The sequence below is a fragment of the Otolemur garnettii genome, unplaced genomic scaffold (assembly GCF_000181295.1).
Source record: "Otolemur garnettii isolate 467f Iridium unplaced genomic scaffold, OtoGar3 scaffold00136, whole genome shotgun sequence".
Lineage (NCBI taxonomy): Eukaryota > Metazoa > Chordata > Mammalia > Primates > Galagidae > Otolemur > Otolemur garnettii.
In genome coordinates, this window is record NW_003852531.1 from 645,162 (window position 1) to 653,781 (window position 8,620).

Consider the following 8,620-nt stretch of genomic DNA (forward strand, 5'->3'; position numbering starts at 1 on the left):
ATGTCTGTAGTACCAGTTTTTATTATCTATTTTTGATTTAGGTTTTGAAACTTAAAAACAGTTTGGGATATTGCTGCAGAAATGAGTACTGAGTGCTACCTGATTGCAGGGTATAGTTTGGCAAGCTGTTTTGAATTTTGAATTTTCTTGAATTTCTGTTTATAGGATGGCAGTGTGTCACATCACAAACTGTAAACAGTGAGGTACGTCCCTTACAGCTCTACAAGAGAAGGCAGTTTTATTCTCTGTGAGGAATTTGGTGCGAGAGTGGAACTCCTGCAGAATGGCAGCCAAACCCGGCCACTGTCCAGAGGTGAGGGAGCCGGGAGCCAACCTCTGGGGCAGTGGCACCATCTGGAGTCCCTGTTGTTGGTCGGGTCTGGGCAAGGCCCTGTCCTGAGTGTGCCTGAGTGAGCGCTCATGGAGCCACGGCTGCGTCAGTGGTCGGGGTAAACACTGAGCCCTCTGGTAATGATCATGAGCTGTGGTTCAGAGCCTCAGTGAATTGCTGAGTGGAATGAGCTCCACAGTTCTTATTTTAACGCAGGCCCCAATCTCCTCTGAACTGCTCACTGTTCTTCCATGAGGAAATTTTAACAACTTCACTTGCCCTTTTCCAGATTTTTCTGCTTCTCAGCTTTTTATAGTTGAATATGAGGTCATTTGAAGGTTTTCTTTTCTGCTTTAATGCTATTGAATTGAACATTTTTGCAGCTGTGGCCTCCTCGTTTTCAGGGTTTGTTTTCCTTTTCTCTGGCTAACGAGCACTTTTGAGGCATGGAGTCTCCCTCTTGAATCAGCCTGTCTGAGCAGTGTGGCTCCCCTCGGGCGGTTTCATCCCTAACAGACCGGGCAGGGTTCTCCACAGAGCACTTGTGCTCCACTCTATCAGCAGGGGCCCCCTTGCACCAACAGATTCACATCACGAGTTGCTGTTTGATGGGACGGGGGTCGCGATGCCAGCAGGCTCAGAGCCTCCTGTGTAGGAGGGTGGCAGAAGAGGTGTCTCTGAGGCCACCCGAGAGGTTCCTGGTCACAGTGTGGAAGCCATAGTGCTGGAGTCAGGTGTTGACAGCCACGCTGGGCGAGGGTGCTGCCTGATGCCCTCTCCTCCAGGATCTCGCTACTTCCCTGAGGCCAGTGACCCCTCTGAGATTTGGGCCTGCAGGGAACCGAGGTCAAATATTTCTGCCTGGAAGTCTGTCAGGTGAGCATTCCTCTGCTGAGTGCCTCTTTGCCCTGTTGTGATCAGGGTTTTGTCGTTGGCTCAGGTTCTGGTACCAAATCCTCTTCCGTGGCCTCCTGACTGGGACCTGTCCACTACATCTGTTAATAATGACATAACATGAGGGGCCAGCAGTGATCAGCACTAGATCTTCTGGGGCTGCTTTCAGAGCTTTATTCATGCCTGGTCCTGGTCTTCTAAATGTAAGGTGCAGAGGACCCATATTTTCTGATTTTTGTGTTACCACTTAATTTGAGGCCTTATCATTTCAAACTGGAGTTATTCTAATTGTACTTGATTGGCCTGGGCATGTACTGTGTCTTGCGTACCATGGCCCACTTAATATCTCTCAAACACTTGGTCTCAGCAGCCCCCAGCACATTTCCTTTGGCAGGGGTCCTCAAACTTTTTAAACAGGGAGCCAGTTCACTGTCCCTCAGACCATTGGAGGGCTGGACTGCAGGCCGGGGACAAGTTGACTGCTAAGCAGGACAGGCAGCAGCGGCAAAAACCACCTGGCGGTCTGGATAAATGCCCTTGGTGGGGTGCATGTGGCCCGTGGGCCATAGTTTGAGGACCCCTGTCCTTTGGGGTAAAGACCAAACTCAGGCCTATCCAGGTCTGTGTCTCCAGTCCTAGCTCCTACTCCTTCCTCATAAGGATCACAAGCAAAAACTTGTCTTGTCTCCACACCTATGCTCTAGCTCTGTAACCCACACAGCTGCAAATGAGTCGTGTTCATCAGCCTGGGCAACTTAGCAGACCTTCTCTCTACCAAAAAAATAAAAAAATTAAACATGGCTTGGTGCCTGTGGCTCAAGCGGCTAAGGCGCCAGCCATATACACCTAAGGTGACGGGTTCAAATCCCCAGCCTGGGCCCGCCAAACAACAATGATGGCTGCAACCAAAAAATGGCCGGGCGTTGTGGCAGGCGCCTGTAGTCCCAGCTACTTGGGAGGCTGAGGCAGGAGACTCGCTTGAGCCCAGGAGTTGGAGGTTGCTGTGAGCTGTGATGCCATGGCACTCTACCCAGGGGGATAGCTTGAGGCTCCATCTAAAAAAAAATTAAACAAATTAGCTGGGCGTGGGAAGATACCTATAATTCTAGTTACTCAGGAGGCTGAAGCAGGAGGTTTACTTGAGCCCAGAAGTTTGAGGCTGCAGTGAGCTGTGATTGTGCTATTGCACTCCATCCTGAGCCTTGGAGCTAGGACCCTGTCTCTTAAAAAAATATGATGATCTCCCCAAGGCAGGAACCAGAATATAAAACTTCCCTACAGCACCCATCACACAGCACAGAGCAGGCAGCCTGCAGATACTTGGTTTTGGCTAGCATTCTATTTTTTTTTTTTTTCAGTTTTGGCCGGGGCTGGGGTTTGAACCCACCACCTCCAGTATATGGGGCCAGCGCCCTACTCCTTTGAGTCACAGGCACCACCCATTGGCTAGCATTCTAAAGAAAGTCATAACTCGGGGTGTGGAAGTGTGAGACGTGGTGTTGCTGTTTCTCCTCTTCAGTCCTGTCTCATTTGTCATTGGTTCACGAGGGGCTCACTCAGCAAACTGAGCTGACGAACCAAGAAGCACATGGCATGAAGCTTCGAAGGTTTCTGGCTGTTAGGAGGGTGAAAGCGTTGTCATCATCAGTATTACTTAGTAATAGAAAACGCGAGTCTGGAGGGCTGGCGGCATTCGTGATGAATTCCTTCATGCCATTTCTTTTAGTGTTTGTTGTAAGGACCAACCCTGTAGTTTCTTGGGTGTGCTAGCCACGTATGTGTGGGTGACAAGTTATGGACACAGGACTATGGGATGCGCCATCTGTTAGTCAGTTCCCTCCCGACCGGTCCCTGCGCTGTAAACAGATGGTAGCGTGCATGGCTCTGTTCTTGCTGCCTTGCATGATGTTCTCAGTCTGAGGCTCTTTGCTTATTCTCCAGTGCTGATTTTATCCGAGACCTTGGTGTTGTTACAGTTTAAATTTTGTTCTCTTTTACTTTAGGGGCTTATTTAATTGAGAATGTTTCAGTGAAAGAGAGTTTAAAACATTATAGTTGTAAAGATTCTGGGGTCATGACGGGGTTTTAATTGATTCCTCTGACGAATGAATATACCTCCCCAGAGAAAGGCCTCCTTTTCATTATTTCTCAAAGCCTTTATCCCATCTCTATCAGTTCCGAGCAGCTTAACTTTTTTGGCCAATTCCACTCTGAGTTATGCTACTTTTAAAGCATTAACTTTATAACCGAGAGACTGAAGCCAGGGTAAGCTGGATAACTTATTTCTGTGCTATTTATTGCATAAGGCATTAAAAACAGCACCAGCATGGTCATCTGTTTTCATAGGCTCTGTCATCACTTTAATCGCTTGTTGTTAACAGCAGATGTTTTAAAAGGAATGTTTTGGCATGGCTGTATTTGCTTAATTTCTGATGACTTGCAGGACATTTATATCTACATTGAAACAAAACAAAACAAAACTGTGGGCTGTGGGAGCAAAGCAACCCTTGGCCTTTGCCAGACCTGGACCCAGAGAGACAATGAGGTTGCTGGGGCGAGAGGTTTGAGGGCAGGAGACATAAACTTGGAAAGGGAGGGCCAGATGCAGAAACTCTCCCTTTGCAGTCAGTAGAGCATTAAATAGCAAAGTAAATGTCAAAATACCTTGAAAGATGGCTTTTAAGAATGCAAAAGCCATGTTAACCATTTTTTTCAATGTAAGCAACATTAAAAATAGAATTATTAGCTTTAGGGAGAGCTGCTGAGCCACTTACGACCTTTGTACTCTGAGACCTTTGTAAAGTAGTAAGTTGACTTCAGGCTTGAACATGATGCTTGTTTCATATGCCACCGCTAAATAATCTAGTGAGTTTAAATGGATTTTTTTTTTTTTTGAATTTGTGTATTTGTAGAAAAGCTTATCCATAGTAACTTCCAAAAAAAAAAAAAAGATTTATTTCCATGTTTGGGTCAAAATATGTTTCCCAAATTGCCATTTTCTTTTCTTCCTTTTTTTTTTCTCCTAAATTGCCATTTTCTAACAGTGTTTCCCAAATAATGTAACAGCATTTTTAAGAGTTTTAGATTCAGAAAGTTCTTAAGAATGAATGGATTATTTTAAGGGTTCTTTATACAATTTTCTCTCCCCCTTTAAAAGTTTGGATAGAAGGGGGAGTTCCATTAGTTAAACCCAAAGCAAATACCTAATAAATCAACAGAGCACCATCATGAGAAGAGGCAATGAGGAATCTGGGCACGTCTGGCAAATTTCCTCTTAGTTAATTGATAGACTAGCTGATTTGGGGCTGTACCATTATGATGATACCGAAAATACTTGTTATGGTAATCTAGACAGAGGCTGCCAAGTTCCTCATTAGACTTGGGAGGTGTGGGAGCCCCTGGCTTCTGAGCTGAGCAGCGAACGGGCTCTGTCACCCAGCTGGGTGCTCCCTTGTTCTTTCTATGGCAGGTGCTGAGCCCAGTGCTGTTTGGTGCATAACAAACGCTCAGAGGCTGTTGATTACTGAATTGCAGAGTTACGTGGCCAGATGTCTCTTGTACATAGGGAGTAGCTTATTGATGGAGTGCCATCTGGTTTCTCTGGTCTTACTGTCATCTGTAGCTGCTAATTGATCGGCTAGCTGTTCAATCTGTCTAGTATGTTCAAGTCCTAACTTGGAATTCTGAGGTTTTCTTGGATGTTAGTATGACTTTTTGTTTTCATTTGATGCCTAAAACAGCTTGAGATCAACTGGTAAATCTTTTATTTTTTTTTTCTGTTCTATTTTGTACCTACCTAGACCCCTTACAGTCAGTAAAATGTCTAACCTTTTCTGGTATGAAAATGAGGCAAGTCAAATATGTCTGTAAATCACATTTTCTTTTGTGACTGTTATTCATATTTGCATGTTATTTGGGAAGGGGGTAGGAAGGACTTAATTCTTACCAGGTTCCTGCTCTTACATAATATAAAAGGAAATGTTTAGAGTGATGAAAATTTTTTTTTATCAAGTTTATGATTCTTGACCTTTTTACAATGGTGCTTATCCCACTTGATTACAAAGATAAAAGTGTGGTTTCTTTGAAATACTGTAACTCATCTTCAGAAGAGCTTTAACTCTGTATAGCCTGTTCATATATACAATGACATTAAAATTTACCCTTACAGGAGAAGGAAGATGGCACTTTTTAGTTTATGCCTGGGGAAATGAGCACAGAAATCTTTCTACCAATAGTCGGTCAGAGGACTAATTTCATAGCTGAGTGGAACTAGTGTATTTTTCAGCCAAATGTCTACTAAGGCACCCTGGCAACATTGATATGATTAGTTTTTCTCCATAAAAATACTTTTTTTTTTTTTCACAGCTCACAGCAACCTCCAACTCCTGGGCTCAAGCGAGTCTCCTGCCTCAGCCTCCCAAGTAGCTGGGACCACAGGCGCCCGCCACAATGCCCGGCTATTTTTTGGTTGCAGCCGTCACTGTTGTTTGGCAGGCTTGGGCTGGATTCAAACCTGCCAGCTCAGGTGTATGTGGCTGGCGCCTTAGCCACTTGAGCCACAGGTGCTGAGTCTCCATAAAAATACTTGTACCCAAAATGAAATAAAACTGTACACTAAGATATTTTCTCAGAATTTTAAAACTTTATTATATTTTACTATTTTGTTACAAATTATTTCAGAATAACCTCTTCAAAAATATTGACAATAGAAGAGAAGATGCCTAATTTCCCTTCTTAAATTGCCAAATTAAATTTCTCAGGATTACATTTTTTACTGTACTTGCTTGCTAAATTTCTTTTTTTCTTTTTTATTTTTTTTAAATGATAACTATGTACATTAATGCAATTCTGGGGTACAGTGTGGTATTTTCATATACAATGTGAAATATTTTCATCAAACTGGTTAACATAGCCTTTATGTCATTTTCTTAGTTACTGTGTTAAGAACGTTTATATTCTACTCTTAGAAAGATTCACTTGTACCTTTGCTTGCTAAATTTCTATATTTCCATGTTGATTTTTATCAGAGTTACTTATCTCCTATTTTGGTGATTTTTTGGTCCAATTTACTGACTTGATTTGATGATATAAATATACATAGAAACTATTGAAGTTGAAATATTCTGAGCCGTAATAATTTTATTGAGTTGGAAGCCTGGCTGTCTTGATTTCCATCGTTAACTTGCAGCGTTTAAAGTAACTGACAACCCTGAAATCATTACCAAAAGTTTATGATTAAAAAGAAAAAAAAGGAAAAAGGAAGGGGTAGAGTGGGGAATGGAAAAATGTTGTTTAAATTATAAACTGCTCATAGTAGTTCCTTAGGGAGGCATTTAACCCAAGTCACTTAAAACATGGTCATATATTGAGAGTTAAAAATAATTTTACTTGGAGAGGATTTCAAGAACAAATATTAAAAAGTCCAAGTGAACTTAAAAGTACATCAAAGGGATTGCTGGGCAGTGTATACAATTTCAAGTGTTACTTTGTGGAAGGTCGTTTATTCTGTGGGTCTGCCTCCAATTTGGGGCCACATGTGACTTTGTGACCCCAGATTGATTCTAAGTGCCTGTTTATAGGTCAGATGCTGTCTCCTCTGGGGAGTTGGTGCCCCTCCTCTGCTGCTCCAGTTAGAGTGTTCACCAAGCAGTGTTGTCAGTCCGCTAGCTTCCTGGTGTCACAGAGGAGCCGGAGACTGTGGTGACAGAAGTTCAGCCTGCTGCTGCTGTGAGGCCCCTGGCGGAGCAGCATTGGTGCCTATGCAGAGACCTCTGGCCTCTCAGCAGCTGCACTGGGCAGTGAATTCTGTGTGTCATGTGGGTCTGTCCTGTGAGCCAGCCATTTCTGTTAGTTACCTAGTTCCTCGCAGCAAATCACCCCCAAACTTAGCAACTCAACACAATGAACACTTCTCACACTGTTTCTGAGGGTCAAGGAGTTCAGGCTGTTTAAGCCAGGGGTGTCTCATGAGATTATAGTCAAGCTGTTGGCTGGGGCTGCAGCCCACTGAAAATCTGACAGGTGGGAAGGCCATTTTCCAAAGTAGCCTGGCCCAGAGGTTGGCAAACAGGTACTGACTGTGGCTAGGAGGCCTCGATACTCACAACACGGCGGCAGGTTTTCCCCGGAGACTCCCCCCACGAGTCCTGCACTGTCATTTCTGCCATGCCCTGTTCTCTGTAGGCCAGCCTGTTCACTAGGTCACAAGGCACAGTCATGGATACCAGGAGGTGAGAATCACGGGGTAGGGGGGCATACCGGAGGCTGGCTGCCACGTGGCTGCAAACCCACCTTCCCGCTGGTTGGAGCTTAACAAATGCTGACTGAGCACAGGTGCTGTAGCCTGAGTTATACTCTAGACTGTGTGCAGAGGTGGTTGCTTAGGCATAGTGGAGAAGAGCATTTTATTCAAGCTGTGTTCTCTTTAAATCAGTGATTTAAGCACTTCATCTTGTTTTTACAAAGAAGAAAATCAGATCACCTTTAACTCTACCCTCCAGATCCAGTGTGGCCTTTTCTTCCCGTGTTTAAAATGGCATGTAGACCCCTGCACCTGCGTTCACTTAGAGACTGGGATTGCTCTGTGCTGTTTACCACCTACTTGTTCCACTCATGCTACTGTGAACACTTTCACATCTCTTCCTTGAAATAACCTTCTCCAGCCTCAGCTTTAATGGTAGCATACTCATCTGCCATAAGTTGTGACATCGTGCATTTATTGATCTCCCGCTATTGGACACTCAAGTTATGCACTTGTTTTTCCCCCCAGGCAACAGTGCTTTGGTGAATTGCACTGTGGCCAAGTCCTGCTGTACACTTATAGCCCAAACTGATTCTTGGCATAAATCCCCAGACGTCAAATTCTGGGGCAAAGAATATGGCCGTGTTGTAGATGTGACACTGGGCATCAAGTGCCCCGCTGGGACTCCAGTTCTCCTATAACCGACCGGGATCACAGGTGCCCCTTCCCCACCTTGGATTTAGTCCATTGTTGCGAATCTCTGCCAATTTGATAGATTAAAAAATGGATGATATGGCAATTTTGTTTATCTGGAGTATGCCTCATTTTTATGAAAATTCTTAATTCTCAAAGAAATTGAGTTGTGGGGAGAGGATAGGGAGTAGTCCAGATTGAATTGCAACTGCCAGGCCATTGAAGCAGAAACCCAAGCAGCCTCCTCAGCAAGAAGCTGCTTTTCCAACCCCATGTTATAGCCAATAAATTGGAAAATTGACTGATTTATGTTTCAACCCTCATTTCTCTCTGTCTCTCCGAAATTTGAAGGTTCTGCTAAGGAGCAAAACAGGCAGGAGCAGAGAGCAAAGGCACACAGGGGTTGCTTATCCTCATCATGATTGATTTATCTTTAGAATGCTGAAGACCAGAGCCGCCCT

General features: G+C 44.1%; 1 protein-coding gene across 1 annotated transcript in view; it reads left to right on the plus strand.

Moving 5' to 3' along the window:
• Positions 1–8,620, plus strand: part of DTD1 (D-tyrosyl-tRNA deacylase 1) — a 210,213-nt gene that overhangs the window by 120,402 nt on the left and 81,191 nt on the right. The gene's annotated exons all lie outside the window — the stretch shown is intronic.